Source organism: Mytilus californianus, unplaced genomic scaffold (assembly GCF_021869535.1).
Source record: "Mytilus californianus isolate M0D057914Y unplaced genomic scaffold, xbMytCali1.0.p SCAF_5, whole genome shotgun sequence".
Lineage (NCBI taxonomy): Eukaryota > Metazoa > Mollusca > Bivalvia > Mytilida > Mytilidae > Mytilus > Mytilus californianus.
Window position 1 is genome coordinate 120,977,926 of NW_026262701.1, and position 24,388 is coordinate 121,002,313.

At 32.2% G+C, this 24,388-nt stretch overlaps 1 long non-coding RNA gene across 1 annotated transcript; it reads right to left on the bottom strand.

Moving 5' to 3' along the window:
* Positions 1-5,786: 5,786 nt before the first annotated feature.
* LOC127700930 (uncharacterized) lies at positions 5,787-23,684 on the bottom strand. The gene is made up of 3 exons (XR_007981776.1): positions 23,602-23,684; positions 6,641-6,940; positions 5,787-5,912 (listed from the first exon to the last, which is right to left on the bottom strand). It is a non-coding gene; the product is annotated as an uncharacterized LOC127700930 (long non-coding RNA).
* Between the last annotated feature and the right edge of the window lie 704 nt (positions 23,685-24,388).

A 24,388-nucleotide genomic window follows, 5' to 3' on the forward strand; every position in this document is an offset into this window, starting at 1 on the left:
CTTAGAAATAATCAGCAATTACAGCATGTAAATAAAAATCAAATGTAACATATCCTATTAGGGACGAGCAATGAACGTAAATGTACATGAGGGTATACAAACTAAACTTTACGACAAAATAAGTGAATTATTTTACCTATGTGATTTTTTCATTTCTTCTAGTTACTACGATAGTCCAGGGCTGACGTTTCTAATTTCGTTGATAGGAGGTTGCTGTTTAAAAAAGATACTGAACCAAGGATTAGTGTTTCTAGTGGTTAAAATAAAGAAATATCGTCGAAAGGTTTATGGACGCTTTATGCCTTTGTTCACAATTGCTAAAATATGCGTGGTACACAAACGACCATGTTCAAAGTGTCGAAGCAAAATTCTCGCCTCTATTTATTTGTTTATAAATGAATGCGACTTATTAACATATTTTATTTGACATAAACAATACAACTGGTGCAACATTTGGAGCAGAAAGTGCTTGCCCAATCCAGAGCCCCTAAATTCAGTCTTGTTATTCAGGTAGAGGTATTGGTGTATTTGCTATGATTTTCTGTATATAATTTGTAATTTATATATATTTTTTTTTTAATTTCAGTACTGTTTCTATCGAATTTGTTGCTGTCTATTTAAATCTTTTTTTTGTATTTGAAACCATTTACTTCGGACATGTATTTCGGTAAAAAACAATTATATTTTATGCGACTCTCATACAAGTGAGAAGTTTAGCTAGCTATAAAACCAGGTTTAGCCCACCAATTTTTCTTAAAATGTCCTGTACCAAGTCAGGAATATGGCAGTTGTTATCTACAGTCCGTTTCTACGTATTTTGGCGTTTGCTTTTGTTGTAGTTCAGTGTTTCTGTTGTTCCGTTGGTTTCTTCTTATAGTTTATGTGTTTTCCTCGGTTTTAGTTTGTTACCCGGATTTGTTTTCTCTTACTCGATTTATGACTATTGAACAGCGGTATACTACTGTTGCCTTTATTTATATGTACTAATGATTAAGGAATTCGTTAATGACAATATACCATATAAAAAAAGAGGAAATGTGGTGTGATTGCCACTGAGACAAATATTCACCAGAGTTCAAATGAAATAAATGTAAGCAAATATAGGCAACCGTGCGGCCTTCAGCAATGTGAAAAATTCATATATATTCGGCTATAAAAGGCCCAGACATGAAAAATGTGAGACAATTCAAACGAGAAAACTAACGACGAGGAGCTCGTTTCACAAAAAGTCTTACGAAAAAAGTTGATCGTAAGTTATACTGAAATGTTCTTGACTTACGAGTATTTTTTCTCGTAAAATTTTTTGTGAAATGAGATTTATAACAAAATAATTTATGAAAAACACATATGAAGGACATGAACCAACGACAACCACTGGACTACAGGCTACTGACTTGGAAAAGGCACATGTAGCGGGGTTAATCATATTTGTGGACCTCAACCCTCCCCTAACTTGGGACAGTGGTGTAACAGCACAACATAAAAACAAACTGTAAAAATCAGTTGCAAATGGCTTTACTCAAAAGATCGGTACGAGGCACAAAACAACTAACACAAAACCAATAGTCACTAAGCACCGAAAAAAGAGTACTCGCAGTTACTTGAGGTTGTTCAAAGCCAATTGCAACTAATAAATAAATCATGTTCTCCCAGACTAAAGTAAACTTTTTGGTGATCTTGTCTTTTCATCGAATGTTAACACGAAGATCACGTTGTCTATTCATCGAATGTTAACACGAAGATCACGTTGTCTATTCATCGAATGTTAACACGAAGATCACGTTGTCTATTCATCGAATGTTAACACGAAGATCACGTTGTCTATTCATCAAATGTTAACAAGAAGATCACGTTGAGTGTCACAAGTGGAACAGAAACAGTTAACATTTTTAGTAAGCACAAATTTACACCGCTTTTGTTGGGTGCAAGTTTCTTAATCTTTTTCTTCAGAGTTTTGTGGATTGCTAAGTGTAAATTCATTTTTTTCTTTTTACATACCTGCTATACTTTAGCTTGCTAAGTTAAATGTTTGTGAGTAGGTTTTGAGAGTATTAACTTACCTGATTTTGAAGACAATAAATTATGTTTTAGAGAAATGTATACTGTCTTAATTTCTTCGTGTACTTGGAATACCTGTTCAAAATTGTTTTCTCAAAAAATATTTTTATAGTTATTCAAGTTCTTAAATTCGTTTAAATCCTTGATCTAAGAAAGAGAAAGCATTAATAATATTGAACTACAAGGATAATTAAAAAAAGGGGAACTCCAAAAAACCTGACAAAATCAAATGTTAGATTATTTCAACCAACGGAACGAATGAAAAATAAATGCCTTCTCCAGACTAGGTACATGTATTTTCCGTAGTTGTATAGCTAGCTAAACCTCCTACTTGTACCACAGTAGTTTATTTTTCCGTTATATTGACAAAATTGGGAGAGCAATCCAAGCAAAGTATAATAAATATAAATGTACTTACGTTTGCTATCCGATGTTCTAAACATACAGAGAATATTATGGGTTATTATGGGAATATAGGCGTTAATTGATCAAATGATTAATCAATTAACTTGACCAACCCTTTTCGCCCAATACACTTTAGTTTAAATAATTAATCATAACCGATTTTATTAATTAAGCTATACATGTTCTTAGTATGAATTCAGTGACTGTAACTTTGTTGACAGCCTACATCCGGTTGAACTGTAAACAAAGGATACCATGGGACACATTTAAATCTGTTTAATATGATGACTTTCATCAAGAAATTGACAGTGATGCTCGGTTGAAAATTTAACTACACGATACAAGCGTTAATTTTTTCCATGTATATGTAGCAGTATTACAGCATTGCATGCATAGGAATACACAAATCAGCATTTGACTGTCAACGATACAACTATCCACCCAAAACCTAAATGACCAGAATGTTAACATTTACAGTTCACCGTACGGCCTTGATACGACCTGATGTATGACTATAACAATGAACAAAATAACAGTAATGACTTACAACGACAACCGCTGTATTACTGGTTCCTGGCTTGTAAAAAGCACAAAAAGAATTTGGCGGAATATATTTCTCCCAGTTTAAATGAAATTCCAAGTCAGGTGTTTCTTGTTATGATTTTCGTGATAAAGGGTTACTGCTTACAGGGAAGCTTTCGAACCGAGGGTTCTTAATGATAAAATTCAGGTCACCTTTACGAAACTTTTTCGGATTGATTGATTATTAGGGAATATTTGCCACAGATTGTCAGGGATATATATATATAAATACACTTGTCGTATCAATAATATTTTACAGTCTTCATTTCCTCCTTTATATCCAAGTGCGACTTATCTACGGATTTAGCTTTAATAAAGGCAACAGTAGTATACCGCTGTTCGAAACTCATAAATCGATAGAGATAAAAACAAATCCGGGTTACAAACTAAAACTGAGGGAAACGCATCAAATATAAGAGGAGAACAACGACACAACAAAAACACAACATTAAAATGTAACACACACATAAACGAACTATAATATTACAATGGCCATTTTCCTGACTTGGTACAGGACATTTTAAGAAAAAAATGGTGGGTCGAACCTGGTTTTGTGGCATGCCAAACCTCCCGCTTTTATGGCAACGTCAAACACAACACCAAAACGACAACATCACATGACAGGACCACAATACATATAAATGGGAGAACATATAGGACAAAGAAACACACGAATAATAGCTAGCAAAAGGTACTAGGCTTAAAAACACAAGACCAACCAGTGACGCTCAGATAAAAAAGTTTGAAAGCCATAACAAGTACAAAGCTGAAGAGCACCGAGGACCAAAACTTCCAAAAAGTTGCGCCTAACACGGCCAGGATTTTCTGCCTGGGACAAGAACATCCTTATTATTTAGAATAATTCATAATTTGGCAAACAGTAAATATTATAAAATGACTATATAATAGATATACATGATAAAACCAAAGTGGGGACTAACTACAGAATAAAAACACCGACTAATGCCGACCTCTTCTTATTTTCATACGAATCAGAGTTCCTTCAGAAACTTGTCAAAAACAAGAAGATCAAAGAAGTCAGATCATTTAGTTTCACATTGAGACATATTGATGATGTTCTTTCCATTAACAATCCAAACTTTTCTGATTGGGTTACATTAATATATCCTCCAGAACTAGAAATTAAGGAAACAACAGACACGGCTTCCTCCTCCTCCTCCTCATTATTAGACTTATACCTGGAACTTGACATAAGCGGTCATCTCAGTACCAGAATGTATGACAAACGAGACGATTTTAATTTTGAAATTAAAAATTTCCCCCACCTTAGCAGCAGTATACCAACTTCACCTGCATATGGGATATACATTTCCGAAATTCATTCGGTATTCAAGAGCTTGCAGCTGCTACTCAGAATTTATAAAACGTCACCAGTGTCTGAGCAGAAAGTTGATGAACCAGGGTTATGTCAAAGAACGTCTCGTCCTTTTTCTAAAAAAGATCATCGGAAGATACCAAGTTGATGAATATTCCGTATCAACTTCACAAATAATACATGATGGTCCCGTAGTATAGATTTTAGGTACTGACGTTGTTTATCATCTTAAATACGTGTTATACTGTTCTTTTTATTTGTCTTTGTATATTTTAAAACTTTACTGTTTAGTCCATTTTTGGTAATATACTTTTGGCGTGGCTCGGTATTTATACATCACGCCATTGCGTTATTGTGCTATGGTAATTTTTCGTATTCTTGTCTCTCATTTTTGCTGATAAACTTTGTCTATAGAGTGTCTATGTGCCATTTTGTTTTTCATTGTTGAAATAGTTATTTGTGTTTAGAGTGATTAAGATTATAACACAATGTTGACTGCTGTAGCCTAATTTTTGACAATTTTACCTATTATGTCTGTTTGATTTGCTCACACATTGCTGTCAATATAATGGAATTCTATAAGACTGGTAGGGTTCGTGTTGCTTAGTCTTTAGTTTTCTATGTTGTGTCATCTGTACTATTATTTATCTGTTTGTCTTTTTATTTTTGGCCATGGCGTTGTCAGTTTGTTTTCGATCTATGAGTGTGACTGTCCCTCTGGTATCTTTCGTCCCTCTTTCATACAAGTGAGAGGTGTAGCTAGCTATAAAACCAGTTTTAATCCACCATTTTCTACATATGGAAATGCCTGTTCCAAGTCAGGAATATGACAGTTGTTCGCCGTTCGTTTAATGTGTTTGAACTTTTGATTTTGCCAAAGGGCTTATGAATTTTCCTTTGAGTTCGGTATTTTTACTATTTTACTTTTTTCCATAGCACTCGAGGTTACCATCAGTATTTGGTGGGTTTGTTTTGTTTAATCTTTATTTTATGGTAAGTGTCTTTAAACTGCTGTTTTTGTTTCATATTTTATTAAATCTCCCAAACAAAGTTTGGAGACCGATTGGTTTTGCTCAGTTCTTCTTCTTCATATTATTATTCTTCCCAAATCTTTTACTTTTTCTTCTTCTGCTGCTTCGTATTTGAAATTGTCCGCAGCAGTTCTCCAAAACCTCTAGTCAGATTTACTTAGGATTCCATAATATGCTAGACTAACTCATTTACACTAAAAAAATATGAAAATTCGAAAATCTATATGGGACTTTGTTTGTAAGACTTTGTAACAGCATCCTGTTAAAATCATTTCTTGTTTTGGTCATGGTTTTATCTGGCTTTCTTTGACTGATATTTTGGTTTGCCCTCTTAGTATATTCTTCCCTTTTATAACAAATTTATAAACACACAGTTAAAAAATGAATTTTAATGAAAAATGATTGAAAAAAATGAAAATGTCAAATGTATGCCACGAGCATCCTTCAGGTTCTATCCTGCAATTTTCTATCCTGTTACAGGTTGTGTAATGGTTCAATTTCTGAAAAAGGTGAAAAAATCACATAAGAAATTCATCGTATAGCAAAGAAAAAGATATGATTGTAATAACTCTTTTTATAAAATTATAGATATTATAAAAAACGTAAGAAAATGATTCGTAGAATTCTGCTATACATTTTTACCATCAATTATATCATGCGATATTAACACATTGTTTTTGCAACGGTCAACAAAGACATGATGACGTCATACGATACCATGGGGGCAATCAGGAACCGCAAGTCGAGGAAAAGCAGAAAACAACATGGTAAAAAAAAAGAAAACCAAACAACAGATCCCAAAACACTTCACAGAAAACCAAACAACAGATCCCAAAACACTTCACAGAAAACATATACATGTAGTTCACAAACTTGGAATCAGTCATTGAGATGTGAAGTGAGATGACATTATTTATGTATCCGAATGAAAAGTTTGTTCAGAATGCTGCCAGTTTCGTTAAAACATCTTAATAGGCCTATGTATGTGGTCTGCTATATACAATTTAATTAACCGTTGTAAACGTTCCGATGTTGTTTATATGGTTGCGACACGACATTGACGGTTTACTCGACCATCAATATTTATGTAATACCTTACCTTTTCAATTTGGATGTACATGTGATGTTGTTAATATTTTTGACTTATACTGGGAGAATAATAGAATTCTATAAAATATTTGAAAAGTGAAAATGGTATTACATACTTAAAGATTAAAAGACTACCTACCTTGACCATCAATTAACCGATCGCCATTGGTGTCAAGAACATAGAAGACTTCTCTTACATTTTGTGATATGTGGTCCACGTCATCAAATGTGGATTTGAAATAAAATTCTAATTCTTTCATGTCTAATGCTCCATCACCATTCATGTCAAATTCTCGTACTCTGCCTGGTAATTGTCGAGTGTGTTCAAGGTCACCTAGACCCATTGTAAATGGTGACCGTTTGGCAGGTAGACTTAAGACTACAGTGAAACCAAAAACTACCAAAACGGAAGTCAGTACTTTTGACATGTTTCAGGTATCTGGAAATAAATAATTTCATTATGCATATGTTACAGTACAAATTGAAATTCAGTAGGATCCAATTTCCCCTAGTACAAATTGGAATTCAAATGTCTACTAGTAGAAATTGGAATTCTGACCTATATATAATAATATAAATGTAAAACGAATTACTGTTCTGTACTTTTTATAATAGTTTATAACTACACATTCCAATTTTGAATTGCACGATTCTGTCATTGAGATCGCAGATACATATTAAATTACAAACTAAGGATCTGTCCAAAATCACCATTTAATCTACATTTGTCAAAATTACAATAACATTAACGGTACCAATTTTTCTGCACCAGCTGCTCATTTCGGCAATAAATGTCTCTTCCAGGCCAAAATATTTGAAAATCCAAAACTTTGGAAAAAAAATGAAGAGCTTATAAACGAAACAGGACAAAAAGTAAAGCCAAAGCCAGGGAAGAGCACAATGAAAAGCAGCCAAAAACTGTGGAAAAGTGCAGCTATTCCTAGAGAAATGCGAAAAAACCTATGGTATGTTTTCAGAACGCACAACCATATTCTTTTATACATGTGCATTAATTACAATTGACGAATTTAAAATGTAATACTCTCGTTTGAATTGTTTCCCGTTATTTTTTTCATCGAAGACTTTTATAACTGATTACAAGATAAGGGCATTTCTCATTGTTGAAGGCAGTACAATGACCTATAAATGCTTATATCCACGTCATTTGAACTCTGGCAGATAGTTGTCTCATTGGCAATCATACCTCATCTCCTTATTTTTTATACTAAATATTTCAATTAAGTTAAAAAATTTAATAAATGTTTGTGTTCAGAAAATTTTCTAACATTACAATATTTTCCTCTTTTTTAAAATTTTTACTTTCCGTCGTCAACAAAAATTAAAATTAACTTTGAACACAATATCCAGTCGCAATATGAATGTCTTCCAAACTCCATTCAATTTACATCGTTTATACCTCTCATGTTCATCAGTCGTTTGTTTACAAGTGTGCTCTTTTGTTTTATTTCATTTATCAGCTACTGCATGTAAAAGACAAATTCGTGTTGACCATTTATTCATTGATTTGTGTAAAGCACTGTTTCTGTAAATGAGTAGCACTAATATGTCGATTATTACAGTATTTGTAAGAATGTAGTTAAAACTCTTTCTTTGATATAGAGTTAAAATTTAATACACTTAGATATTTCGGGAAAAGTGTACTGTTGTCTGATAGTCATTATATATAAAAATAAGGATGTGGTATGATTGCCAATAACACAACTATCCACCAAAGTTCAAAGGAAGTGGATGTATATAGTTAAAGGCAACAGTAGTATACCGCTGTTCAAAAGTCATAAATCGATTATAGCTGTTAGTAAAAAGTATTTCATGTGAGTTCGTATAGCTTAGCGTAACAGTCAGTATAGCTGTTATTCATATTTAAAAATATGTTCACGTGAGTACGCGGAGCCTAGCACAATGTTGTCTGCATAATGAAGGAATAACTCAATCAGTCAGAAATAAAAATAAAAACACTAGCTTATTTTGACATGCGACTAAATTTCTTCATTGCAATTTTTGAAATGCACTCAAATCCCGAAGACGTTTCGTGTTCAAATTGGACAATTTGAAATTATTTTTATTCTGGTCTGGTTAAAAATTGACAGTCATTACAATACTAGCAATAATGTTGTGTTTTATCATTGACCATGCGAAATAGGAACCTTAGTGTATGACGTAATAAACTTCCCTTCGGGTCGTACACTACGTTTTTCACCTTGCTACTATTTTTGTAAAGTCAATGCTAACACAAAGCTATTCTATTAATATTGTATTTCAAGTTCAATAGAAGAAATTATTCGGCTTTATTTTCGATAACATGACATTTATCCTCTTTGGAAGAATTGACATTTTCAGTGGAATTATATATTTATGAGTTAAACTTGTTAACATTATGCTTATCTTTCACATATAATAATCATTGATTTACACTTTAGGGATTCTGAAATGAGATGGGGGCGTAATGTTACTGGTATCTTAATCATGATAATTGAATTAATAATAATTAAGTATGACCTTCAAAGAAAAGATGCATGATAAACAACGAAGCATAAACACTAAGGTTAGGACTAACGTTATTGTCTCTTCTTCCATGATGGCCTTGGACTTATCAAATATGTTTTGGACCGATATATTTTCAAAATGTTGACGCGGATACTGTATTTCTATCATAATAAAGTTTCATAAAATTCAGTGAAGGTTTGACAAAGTTATTTATGTCTCAAAAAACTTTAACTGTAATATTAACTCCATTTATCAGTAAAATATAATATACATGTCCTTATTAAACCTGAATATTTATTCAAGAGAACACATACCAAATAACCTCTCATAAATTTATAAGATACAAGATAGTGCCTATTCATTGATTAATGTAATTTAACTAGTGTCTGCACATAAATGCCCCAGCGACAAATATCACATGAATGGTGTAATATTAAATCGTTGAACATAATGGAAGATACAAACAAAAATCGATTTGGAAATAATTTAGTATTTTGGCAATAAATGCTTGTTATTCAATAAATGTATTTAAGAAGATATGATATACAATGTAACAGTGAAAAAAACTACGAAAGACGAGCGCTTTAAAATAATTTCCACGTTTTTGAGACATAGATGTAAAAAAGCAAAATGTCACAAATTCATGTTACCGAATTTAAACAATTATCATGTTTCAGCGTTAAACTTTGAATTATATTTCATATGTAATGCTTAAATTAACGCATATGTTCCCTTTTATAATTTGACAAAGACTTTCATAGATAACGGAATTTATACCTAAAAAAACTGGAAATGTTAGTGTGGGTCAAAAAAAAAAAATTATCATCATTCTGAATGCATTTGATATGGCATTCAATATTGCGAGAATTTGAATTAGAATTTCATTTTGCGATTAAGTCAGACAGTTGCAGAACAAAATAGTCCTCTGTTACTTGGAATAATTATTCTGCGGATTTACGACATTCCCAACTACGAGAAATTGCAACAATGCTATGATAACGTTGCATAATATATAAATAACACATAGCTGAGAGGGTGATAGAGCAGATTGTTACCCCGAGAAAACATTGTCAACTGATACCTTTTGGTAGCTATTTTTCGTATGTTTCTCTGTCCTATGTGTTCTCCCATTTATTTGTATTGTAGTCCTGTCATGTAATGTTGTCATTTTAATGTTATATTTAACATTGCCATAAAAGCGGGAGGTTTGGCTAGCCACAAAACCAGGTTCAACCCACCATTTTTATTTTAAAATGTCCTGTACCAATTCAGGAAAATGGCCATTGTTATATTATAGTTTGTTTCTGTGTGTGTTACATTTTAATGTTGTGTTTCTGTTGTGTCGTAGTTCTCTTATATTTGATGTGTTTCCCTCAGTTTTAGTTTGTAACCCGGATTTGTTTTTTTCACAGTCGATTTATGAATTTCGAACAGCGGTATACTACTGTTGTCTTTATCTATTTAATTTATTATACTGAATGTTCTGTTATTACTGTCAATTAAATTTCAAATTCAAAGTAATAAACTATGACGTCTTGTACATAACAACCATCCGTATTTAATAAAGCGCACACTTGATCAAGCGTCTCCATGAAGGGTAATAGAGTAAATTAACACCCTCGTATTAGCCAATCAAAATATTGCATTTTAATGTGAAGTATAATAATACAAATTACGACATGTGTAATGCATGTCGTATAGATACCATCAGTAATTGCGATACGACATGTTGCATCGTATCTTTAGTGAATATGGGACTAGATTTGTATGATGCGTTAGCTTACTTAAAATACCAGCATCATCAGAAGAAACACCCAGATGTGTTAAATATATTCTGTTCATAACCAACCTTATCAAAAATGAAATAAAATTTAAATAAAAAAAAAGCATATAAGGAAACGAAACTCAACAGTGCTGCGACCATTAAACCTGAAATCTTGACAAACAAGGTAAGACATAAAAATACAAAGTACTAGACAGAAGACATTATATTCTATTGTTTTTATTCCCTCCGTTTTTTGTAACAGCATTGTACTACGATCCTCTTCAAAAATAAATGTAAAAAGATTGACTATAAATAACATCATTAACATTAACAATTACGTTTCATATGAATTAATATGTGGCGGTGGGGTATATATACGCCAATAAGAGGAAAGAGAAATAAAACAAGAAAAATTTAAAAAAATTAAAAAATAAAAGTAAAAGACATGATAAAGGTTAACATACGATCTTTATAATTTGACGTGTGTTTATGCAGTGTGTCAAGTTATCAACCGTCCTTAGAGACAATATAGATATTGACGTCAAAAGACTGCATAGAGGTCTATCAAGTTGTTTACTGTCACTTTGACATAATTGTATTAATTGAACATTATTTTAACAAGTATAGGAAAGTAAGAATGCTATTTGACAGCTTCACTAGTATAAAGTATCATGGGAAACAACCAATAAATCTTCATTTAAATATTTGTTTATTTGTTCAATTATTATTATCGGGATGGTCATTTTGAAATAATAAGATAAAAAATTCCAAACTGACACCCTAGTCTAATAAACCTCGGATTAGTGAAAACATTGTCGGTATTTTTACTTAATATGCAATTAATTAGCAGTTAAATGCTATCTGCTTAAATGTTGACTTGTATCAAATGAAGCATATAGTACACCAACATCTTTACAGTACATTGGAAACATATAATATGTGAAGAACGTCAATGGAACAAGTCAACAGACATTAGGGTCATTAAAATTTAGAATACGATTAACGTACTCAGACTTAGATTTCAACCAATCAAAAAGCTGGATTTGGTGTTTCGAGCACATATTTTGTAGTCTGATTACTGAGTACTAGTTGTATGACAAAGGGCTCTGAGATCTTTGAAGTAAAGAACATTTATAGAATTACCATACGACGTTCAAGCGTAAGAAACAGAGAGAAGGTGTGTAATAAACACATCAAACAGACTATACATCGAGTAATTATGAAATGTATTTAAATTTAACAGAAGTAAATAGAAACATGAAAATCAACATAAAAAACAGAATAATTGTTTAACCTCGCCATAAATCATGTGCCAATCGACACTTAAAATCCTCGTCAGTGGTATTCTTGTTGATATTTTTATGCTTTTTTTTCTTTAAGCCGACAAGTATGAATGGTAGATCTTTGGTAGTCTTAAGAACTGATTTATAACACAGGGCGATAATGAGACTGAAAACCGTTGATGTATATACATTTGTCTGTTCTAAAAGGTCGTATGATCTACGATTCCTATCATGATTTCCTTCATACAGGATTGCTACTTACAAGGAAGCTATTGGACAAGGGTTCTTAATGGTAAAGTTTGTTTTACATACATTTCTCACTTAATGGCCATTAAAACAGCTCAGGGGACAACGAAGCAGGAAGGGGGCGGTAATAATATATTGAAGTCGTCTTTCAAGTGCATTATTTGTTATTCAATAACCGGATTATAGGTACATATACAGATAGCAAATCACACATGCGAACAAATCAGCTGTCATCCTGGCAGTATTCATAATGAAGTTCGGTAAAAGTCACCTCTAGATGTCCCATCCATCATCACAAATAAAAAGATTGCATCAATATTTTATAGATCGTTTGTTTTGAGAAAAAATACGACAGAAGAAAGCGTGAATAATTGGTTAAAGAAAGACAACAAATTTTGTTTGTATGGATCCACTCATAAAAACAAAGAGTACTTGGAGAAAGATATTAGAACGTAACATATCAAAAATACCTAATTCCAAGGGAAATTCAAAACGGAAAGTCCTTCATAAAATGGCAAAATCAAAAGCTCAAACACATCAAACGAATGGAAAACAACTGTCATATTCCTGACTAGGTACAGGAATTTCTTAAGTAGAAAATGATGGATTAAACCTCGTTTTATATCTAGGTAAAACCTCTCACTTGTATGACAGTCGCATAGAATTCCATTATATTGACAACAATGTGTGAACAAAACAGACATAATAAGTAAAACATGTCAAAAATTAGGGTACAGCAGTCAACTTTGTAATATAATCTTAATCACAAAAAAAAAAAAAAAAACTATTTCAACAAAGAAAACAAAAATGGCATATAGACACAGTACACAAGCAAAAATGAAAGACAAGAATACAAAATTGACCATAGCACAATAACAAAATGGCGGGATGTATAAGTACCGAGCCACGCCAAAAGTATATTACCAAAAATGGACTAAACAGTAAAAGTTAAAAATGTACAAGGACAAATATAAGAACACTATAACACGTAATTAAGTGATAAACAACGTCAGTACCTAGAATATATACTTCAAAACCATCATATAATATTTGTAATTGTTAGAGAATACAGAAGGTTTTGATCGATAAGAACTCTGTCGAGAATAGCAGGTAGACCTTCAGAGAGAGAGAGAGAGAGAGAGAGAGAGAGAGAGAGAGAGAGAGAGAGAAATGCATACAAGTGATGATCACATTTTTCACAAATCGTGGTTTTTGTTGCAGTTTGATTTGAAACTTTTTATTTTGTTGTTGTTGTTGTTTGAATAGAAATGCAACTATCTCGTTGCTAGTATTCTTATTTGTGTTTCAATAAGTCCTTTCAAACCAAATAAGATTGAATATTAAACGAGCGGGTTGACATTTGTAGAGCCAAAAACAAAACTGGAAGAAAAGAAATATAAAAAGAAGTAAAAATAGAAATAGAAATAACTCGGCTAAGTAGTTGAGAGTGTTTGTCCAACTATAAAATCTAGACTAAGGACTCGTTTAAATATTTTTGCCAAAAGCCCCGATTAGATCTTTGAAAAACATAAGTTGAAGAATATATTAATTCATTTGTCTTTCTGTATCACCACATCTGCTGAGGTCTTCATTATATATCATATCACCACTTTTTAACGTCATGTGTTTTTGACATGACTCCGATTACTTTTACCCCGACTCCTCTAAAAACCATCATACATTTAAACAAAGACAACCTTTTATAAACAAAACCCGACACCAGAATCTATCCATGGAAATAACCAAACAAGAAGATACGGTACACATAATTGAGAGAGCTACCCAACAACAAATCTTTTGTTAAACAAGTTTGTTATTACCAAATGTTTTTATAAGTATTTACTAGGTTAATTTATTTGAGATAAAATAAATTGATTAATTCGTTTGACGTTTTTTTCTTGTTAATTTATAAATCATTTAAAAGGAATATTTCTAAACATTTACCGTATTACTGAAATGGCCAGGAATAGTAATGAACTCGATGCATTAGACCTTAATAACGTATTTTAACTTTGAAACTGGATACAAACAATGTTGTATATCATGTTATCAGAGAAGTATCTTGATGATGAAAGCAATTTACAAATCTATGTTAAAACGGTTGACAATAATTTACTATTCTAAGACAACCTTGACACAGTGACATTTGCTTAATAAGGTTAAAAGTAATAACAGCCTACTATATTGAATATTGCGGATATCTTAATTTAACTGTAATAACTGTTTTCTCATTTTAAATAAATAATGCCATACACCTTTTGTATTGATGTAATTTAGATTTAGTTTTTGGATTTGTCATTAATCATATAAGTAGTATACCAATATTAAGAAATTCATAGAAATCCGTGTATAAAATAGACAAAAATGGGGGTGAAAAATAAAAAGGAATCACAGGAATATCAAATAGAGTAAAATCAAATGTGCCAAACACGGTATAAAACATCTCTTGCTTTACATGCATCACCAATAGAGCGATTCCGTTTTCAATTCTGTCAATTGGTGGAGTACGCAAAAACATACATCAAAAAATGGAGCTGGTTTAAAAGCGTCCCACTAAATGCAAAAACATCAACTGCACTAAATTCTATTAGTTTTTTATTAGTTTTTTATTGTTTACAATAAGTATCAAATAAGGAGATGTGATATGATTGCAAATGAGACAACTAACCACCTGAGACCAAATGACGAAGAGGTTAGCAACAATACGTAGCCATAATGGCAACAATGAGCATATCAAGGTATAAAAGGTCCCGACTCAACAAAATGTAAAACAATTTAAATGCAAAATCAAACGGCCTGATTTATGTACAAAACAAAAAACGAACAACAAATATGATATACATTAACAAACGACAACCACAGAAATACAGGCTCCTGACTTGAGGCAGACACATACAGAATCTGGCGAGTTAAAAATGTTTGGGCTCACCTTACTTTTGACAGTGCCGGAACAGCACAACACAAGAACAGACTGTACAAAACAGTACACGAAAAACATATATGATATACAACATCAAAAGTCTACCTCTGATTTACAGGTTCCTACCTGGACATACAAAATACGCCCGGTTTAACATGTTTGCGGGCGCCCAACTAACCTGGGACAGTTAAAGTAACAGCGCAACATTAGAATGAACTATAAATATCCATTGAAAAGGGGTTGACTCATCAGATCGATACAAAGGAAATAAAACAAATAACAAAAAACAAAAAAACTCAAGACACAAAGTACCGATCTGAGAGTACTCACGTTTATTAAAAACTAGTTCCGAGCCAATAAAAACTAAAAAAAAATATATATCTAAGACAAAATATCAATCAGTTCACATTCAATGGATTTAGTGTAAAGACGTCATAAAAAATCAGAGAAAACATGACCTTGTGCAATGCCAAATTATAAGTATCGACAAGATGTAGAACCGTAAGCGTTGATAATTGTAAAAAAAATATTTATATATATCGTTATGTTTTGATAAGATACAGGTTTTATTTGAGGAAGCAATACAGGCATAAAGCATAAATTCAATTTGTCATATCGTGGTAATCGTTGAGTAGTCAACGCATGATTATGGAAGTAGAATAAAAAATATGGTTTCCAAAGCTAGTCAATATAAAAATAAGAAGATGTGGTATGATTGCCATTGAGAAAACTCTCCACTAGAGACCAAATTACATATACTGACAGACTTTAAAAAACGCATCACAAATTTTGGTGATTTTTTTTTACCAAATCAAGATTGATCCTGATATAACTACTATTCGTTCTTATCATACTTCTTTCTCTTTAGAAAAAAATCAATGCCTGACTTACCTGAGGTAATTGAACATACCGGATTATTGAAGTCGCACGAATTTTCTAAAGCGAATTTGATTTAAATCAAATTTCTTTAAGGTTTTTTTTTTTGTGACACAAACCTTTCAATCCATACCCACACTTAAGGTGAAGTTAAAAAAGTCTAGAATATAAAATTGATACTATAAGTCAGAAGAGCATTAGTTAAGGAACAAAATAAGCTAAAAATATTGATAGGTCATGGAGCTCCTTTTCAAGATATTTAGTTTTCAAAAAATGGCGGGAAAAGGCTGACTCGGATTTATACTTTATATTTGCATTGGTATTATTTGAGTCTCAAATCAAAAGAAAAGAAAACTACAATCTGCTTAAATTTTGGTAAATGACCTTTAATGAGCTATTGAAGTCTTATATGAAAAGAAAAATGGGTGTGATGGGGCAATATATTTTACCTTGTATCGTAGGGAAAAAAACCAAGGAGTCCGAACATCTGACAAAAATTCCTAAACATGACCTAAGTACATTCTTAAATCAGTAAAACATGTTGCATTTCCATAATGCCGAGACTGAGCAATGAAAATCTGAAACAGGCCATAAGAATATTGCAGGCAGGAATAAGTGAACGTGCTGTTGCTAGACAATTTCACGTCAGAAACTATTCTTTCTGTCCTTTCAACAACGGTACAGGCAGACGGGATTAGTTCATGATCACAAAAGACCAGATCAATATTTAGTGACAACACCACGTCGATAAGATTTGATTTCGCAACGTCATTTGCAAAATAACGTCAAATGTTAATCAAGTCGTCGAATGTCATGGCTGACAGATTCACGCCATAAATGTTCCCATATACTGAAATTCCAAAGAATCGACTGCGAAAAAAAACCCATTTTGAGCCTTAAAGTTTAAACCGCAAAATAACCAAGACACACTGTAATGGGTGGGACAGAGGTCAAATCAGAAGGAACAAAACAGAACTAAAACATGCCGAACTGAACTGGTTTACTTTTCTGTCAATTATTTAGACGTTGGTTACAGGCAGTTATTGCCTTCGACGGTGACACATCCATTGATAAGAAAACCCGGGTTCTAGTGCATAGCACATGATTAATTAAAATATATCCATTTATTTTACAAGAATTACATATTTGAAAATAAGAATTAAAAAGAATAATTTAGTGTTGCGTTTTGAAGTCCGTCAGTATAGAAGTTTACAACTATAGGTCACAGTACGGCCTTCAAAAATGAGCGAAACCCATACCGCATAGTCTGCTATAAAAGGCCCCGAAATGGCAAATGTAAAACTATTAACACGAGAAAACTTACGGCCTGATTTATGTAAAAAAACAATGAACGAAAAACAAATATGATATACAGCAACAAACGACTGTATCACAGGCTCCTGACTTGGATCAAGCACATAAAGAATGTGGCGGGTTCAAACATGTTAGCGGGCGTTCAACCATCCACCTAACATGGGACAGTGGTTCAACATCACAACACAAGAACAAAAAGAGACGCGAAAGATACGAAACATTCACATACAGAATGTGGCGGGGTTAAATTTGTTTACGGGCGCCAAACCCTCTCCCTAAACTGGGACAGTGGTGCAATAGCATGACATAAAAACAAACTTTAAAAAATCACTTGAAAAGGGCTTAACTCATCAGATCGATACAAAGCAAATAAAAACCCCAACAAAAACACATCAGATTTGAGAGTACTCGCAGTAACAGAAAGCTAGTTCAAAGCCAGTAACAACTAATAAGAAATAAAAGCAATAGTAGTATACCGCTGTTCAATAGTCATCAATCGATTTAACTGAAACGAATCCGGGTCACAAACCAAAACTGAGGGAAACACATCAACTATAAGAGGAAACAAAATGGAACAACAGAAACACTGAACTGCTACAAAAACAAACGTCAACATACATAGAAACGGACTATGTGATAACAACTGCCATATTCCTGACTTGGTACAGGACATTTTAAGAAAAGATGGTGGGTTGAACCTGGTTTTATGGCTAACCAAATCTTCCGCTTATATGGCAATGTTAAAAAATAACATTCAGGACAGAGAAATACATAAATGAATAATATAATAGTACATTTCAACATGTAAACCACAGAATAACAACGAACACCTAAAATTAGACAGAATACAAATACACAATAGAATAATGAACTGTGCGTCACACGAATGTATCAACGCCACAAAAAGTGACGTCACAGGTAAATTTCTAAAAATAGAAATCAAGACTATCTTAGGTTTAACTTAATGTGAAACTCTCAGAATCAAAAGTTTGGAAGTGTAAAGATAACTAGGATCTTAATAACAAGAAACGAAAATGATGGCAAAATAAATTATCCTTTCAATAGCATTAAAAAAAAGAGGCAACATATTGTCTTGGTTCGCCAGAAGAAGTCGTCAACTTATTTAAATAACTGAAAATGTACACTCAAAAGGAATCTTTCAAATTAAAAGTGACAAAGTCTAGAAAATAGTTAAAACCGCATCTCTGTCTGAAGAAGTACGAACTTTAAATTGTGTTTTATAAGAAAGAATATAAATAATCGATTGTATAAAATTAACTCATCTTGAGTCTGAATTTACTTCGCTGACATTATTTTAAATTAACTTGCATAATGACTTTCTTTTTTTCAAATTTCGTCGGTATATTTCAAAATATGATCGTTAGGATCTTAGCTGTAAGATATACTTTCTGTTTCTTGGAAATGTCATTTTAAAAAAAGTTTTAAATAAATGAATTTAAGAGAGACATGACGTAGAAAATACGTTCAGCATAGACATTGTCATATGCCCTCAAGCTGATCTGACTCAAACAAGATACATTTTTCAAACAAATATGACACAATATGTGATCATTTGAAGTCATTTATTTTAAGATATATATTTAACAGTACAATGAACAGTGGAACGCTAGCATAGTTATAAAGACAAATACGTCATTAACTCTATATTAAGTTATAAATATATAATACAATAGAAAGATGGAAGACAATTAGCCTGAAATATAGGTAAGGGGCGAGAGAAGTCATAGTAATGACACAAATTAAGCTATAATGATTTTTTTCACAATAAAACGCAATATTTTAGTTAATTAACAAGTAAGACATTAGATAAGCTTAATAGATTTTCCTTCAATCTACTGGATAGCCAAATCACATTTATAAATGTCTTAACAAGAACGTTGTATTGCTGGGTCTGCCAAAATGCGCCATGAAACATCTTTCCAAATTATTATCACCTATTTTATCAGCAATTAAATCGGGCTTCAGAGTAACTGTTAAACTATCTACTCTAGGGAAGTGAATCAGATTTGGATATAAAAAAAATCACTTGAGAACTTACAGTCAAATTCCGTTTCCTCATGAAGTAGTATAAAAAATACTTTTGACTTCTCTACTTTTTCATTAGTGTTTCTCACCTCTGGAGCACCTGCGTTTATTATCAGTTTTTTATGGGTTTCATGGTGTTCAGTTTTTTTTTTCTCTATGTAGTATTTTGTTTGTATTTTGCATTCTTACATTCTTAACTATGTCGTTGTCCGTTTCCCTTCGTAAAATGCGATTTGAATGTCCCCTTGGTATACCCCGCCTCTTGTTTGAATTCTGATTGAAAGAACTAGTCTAACTTAGTTTCATAACCAGAAAGGCCAACAGAGATACAAATATTTTTTTATTTAAAAAAGAGACAAAACATTCTTTGTAAAATACCACCCTATTTCGAGTAAAAAGTAAACTGCAAAAAAAAAATTATGGATTATTTTTATTGACATTTTTTTTGTTACGTTTTGATAATTTGTTTTAGACACAAAATTGACATTTCTATGTGAACACGCTGTGCCTCTTTTCTTACAGACTTGTTCATTCTTTTTAATGAGGTAGACGTCACACAGTAGCTTCTCAAGAAAAACGAAAATAAGTTGGAATTATCCATTATTCTTAAACTTCATTTTCCGCTATATAGATAATGTCCTTCCATTGAATAATTCGAAGTTTGGTAAATCGTTTGGCTGCATCTCTTAAATTAACATGAAATAAACGATACTAACAATACAGTTAAGTTCTGCCTCTTATCGTGAATTACATCTAGAAATTGAGAAAGTGGGTCGGTTTTGAACTAAACCTTGCAACAAGAGAGATGACTCCAATTTTCTAATTGTGAACTTTCTATTTATATTTAGTTACATTCATCAGAAACTGCATATGGAGTAAATAACTCCCAGTTGATACAAGCAGATCATAGTAGGGATTGCCGTCTACACTGAAGCAATTCAACCAAGGGTTTCAAGTGGTAAAAAAGTATTAACAAAAGTACTTGGAGGTAAATTCTATGTCCATAAAACCTAACAAAAACAAACGCTAGACTATATCGACCAAAGGATCGGATGGAAAACAACTGCCATATTCCTGACTTGGTACAGGCATTTTCCGCAGTAAAATGGGTGTTAACCTGGTTTTGCAGCTAGCTAAATTCCCACTTGTATGACAGTTGTTAAAATCAAATATTTATATCAAAACTTAAAGTTTAAGTCATCCCTTCGACAGTTTTATGGGCACCATTATGATTTGGTTGACCGCTTGAGAACTTGGTCAATAATGACAACGGGTTGTTCCACTTGTATAAACGCTAATCTCGATCTCTTATCCTTAATTGTGACATTATCGAATGCGAATTATCACTAGATTTGTACTTGCATGTTCAACACGACGGATGTCACGTGTTGAACAAGTCTTCTCTACCGGAGCTCCTGAGTTGACCCCTTGTTTTAAACGGAGTTCATGTTGCTTGGTCATTTAATTTCGTGTAATGTGTTGTATTTGTTTGTCCTTTCGTCCTTTTTATTTTTTTATCATTGTGTTGTTTGTTTTTATTTTTTGAACATTGTTTTGTTTGTTTTTATTTTTTGACCATTGTGTTGTTTGTTTTTATTTTTTGACCATTGTGTTGTTTGTTTTTATTTTTTGACCATTGTGTTGTTTGTTTTTATTTTTTGACCATTGTGTTGTTTGTTTTTATTTTTTGACCATTGTGTTGTTTGTTTTTATTTTTTGACCATTGTTTTGTTTGTTTTTATTTTTTGAACATTGTGTTGTTTGTTTTTATTTTTTGACCATTGTGTTGTTTGTTTTAATTTTTTGACCATTGTGTTGTTTGTTTTTATTTTTTGACCATTGTGTTGTTTGTTTTTATTTTTTGACCATTGTGTTGTTTGTTTTTATTGGAGTTGTGATTTTGAAATGCCCTTGGTATCTTCTCTCTCTTCTTCAAATTATTTATAAAATGCCTAGCAAATATTCTACTCTCAAAATGACGGATTTTACTTGAAAGCGTTGACAACGAAGCATGAAATTCAACATAAAATATTTATAACCAAACTTAATATTTTAAACCAAGTATATTTCTACTGTAAATTTTGAAGTGATATCAACCACTCAAAGAAATAAAACATAAGAAAGACGTAAACAAAACATTACCACAAAAAAATAAGAATTATCAGGATAAAAGAAATGTCGCTCCGTTTCTCATAACGTTTGGTTAGGAGGTTTTCATAAGAGATTGTATTACCAAGGTGTAAAAAGGACAATGGTCACTATAAACGCTTGTTTAGTAAGCGCGGGAGTAAAAAGCACAATGGTCACTATTAACGTGTGTTTAGGTAAGCTTGGGAGTAAAACGGACAATGGTCACTATAAACGCTTGTTTAAGTAAGCACGGGAGTAAAAATGACAATGTACACTATTAACACTTGTTTAAGTAAGCGCGGGAGTAAAAAGGACAATGTACACTATTAACGCTTGCTTAAAAAGAGGGGCGAAAGATACCAAAGGGACATTCAAACTCATAAGTCGAATATAAACTGACAACACCATGGCCAAAAAAGAAAATGACAAACAAACAAACAATAGTACACAAAACACAACATAGAAAACCAAAGACTGAGCAACACGAACCCCACCAAAAAGTGGGGGAGATCTCAGGTGCTCCGGAAGGGTAAGCAGAACCTGTAAGTAAGCGCGGGTTGTCTGATTATGAGCATGTATTATTGACAATAAACTGTGATAAGGGAGGCACAGTTAGTTCCACTTTGAATACCATTAGTAAAATCTCAAAAAAGAAAACAAATATCATCAAGCAGGAAACAAATGTATTTAATCATTTCTTTGCATGTCCAAATATTGTAGGTTTTATGATTGAAAAAGGAATTGTGACGACTACAACACTCAAAATAATGGGAAGACTATTTTTCCATAAAGAAATTAATGGATTCAATGTTAAACAATTGATATCTACTCGCCGTTTTGTAGGTAAAAGATATAATTTGCAATTCAATACTTTCACAATCTCGAGGCAGTACGTTTTGAACATTACGATCATTGCATATATTAGGTAAATCAATACAAAAAGTTTCCCTGTACAGATATTGTAGTTTAAACAATGGATTTTTTTTACTATCTGAAAAGATAATGTATGACTGTACTAATTAAATTAAACCTAGTTTGCAAAATATATTATGCTTCCGTTCCTTTTCAAGATTTTTCTGAAGAAGGATGATGATGTCTCCGTATATAATGATCGAAACGTTATTCATATGAACTTCGGTGTCTTTTTTTCAGGTTCATACTATATGTGTCTTTTTCGTTTTGTCTTAATAGAACTCACCAGTAACGCTCGAATTAATATAGTTGCAAAGACAAATCAAATATTACGTAGTTGAAAAGCATTACTAACCACAATTTCCGGAAAATCATGCCAAATTTGACAATGGTAATTGATAGTTGCGGACAGAAAAAGACTTAATCGTCAATATATAGTTAATACATGTATTGTTTGAAAACTACCAAATCTGTAAATCTAGAAAGTATCATGCCACACTTGTGGTCAAAAAGGTCAATCTTTTCAAAATTCGGATTTTAAATCTCCGAAAATAAAAGAGAAACCAATTCAGAGGAGTGCCTCCATTTATTAATTGAAAATGAAACCGGATCCTCGCAGTGTAGCAGACAAAATCTACATTTTAACAGTAATTTCCTATAAACGGAAACTAACAATGTAGTAATTGTACAACGTTCTAGCGTTAGTTACCCTAGTTTGTCCTGTTTCAATTTATGATTGTATAATATTAAGTTTATTAATTCATTCTGCTATTACGTATTTTCTCTTTGAATTTATTTGTTTTAACATTATATTTTTATTTGTCACAAAGAATTTTAGTTCATTCTAAATAAGCAATGAAAAATGTTAAGAATCAAAGTAAACATTATGTTTGAAAACCCCATCCCTCCACAAAAAAGAAAAGAAAATGATGTTTTTCTCATAACTAAAACAAGAAATAAAAAACAAGAACAAAAGCGCAATTTTAAGTTGAAGTTTTCGTAAGTACATACCAAACAATATCTTTCATTAGTTTGTAAATAAAAAAAAGTAATAAAATTATTTTAATGTAATAAAAACAAGAAACAGAATTAACTATTCCTACCTTAAGTCCTTGAAGAATTTTCTTCCTACTGTTGGACTGTTCTTTTTGTTTTGTGGCAGTTTATGACTAAATTTTCCTTTATATCTTCACCTTTGTGACCAATGAATGATTTTTAACCTTATACTATCGGTAAAATTATCAGTTAACGATTCCTTTTGGATTTGTCTAATGACGTTATTAATGCCATTATAAACGCAGAAAATTACAATAAATAGATTACACAAATCAAAACAGACAATGGTCCCAAGTGTAAAGTATATGACAAAACGTGACAATTGTTCATTTTGTGATGGTGAGGTACTTAACATCACTAGGATTTCTATCCAAAAGAGGAAACATCAGAAAAGACGTCTGTCTGTTGGAAATTATGCAACTTAGATAAAAATTTAATGTACATTATGGTAATCAAAACTTTACTGTTTGTTTGATAAAAATAAGACGAAGAAAGAATGAGATAGGCGACTAAATAGCATGACAATACGGATATTGTGTTATTAAAATTTGTTGTTACACATTTTTGCACAGTTATTCTAAATCAAGGAGTATATCTCCCCTATGCAAAGCTCCTTGTCAGGCTTTGGCTATACTTTTTGTCCTTTTGGTTTATGAGCTCTTTATTTTTAAATAAGTTTTGAATGCGCAATTTGGTGCTTTAAATTTGGTACCGTTTAAAGTATGCTACCACTGGGCCGATATTTTTGCTGGTGGACTGTTTGTCGTCGAGGGTATCACCAGCCCAGTAGTCAGTACTTTGTAAATGGCATGAAAATACGGATTTTGTTTAATT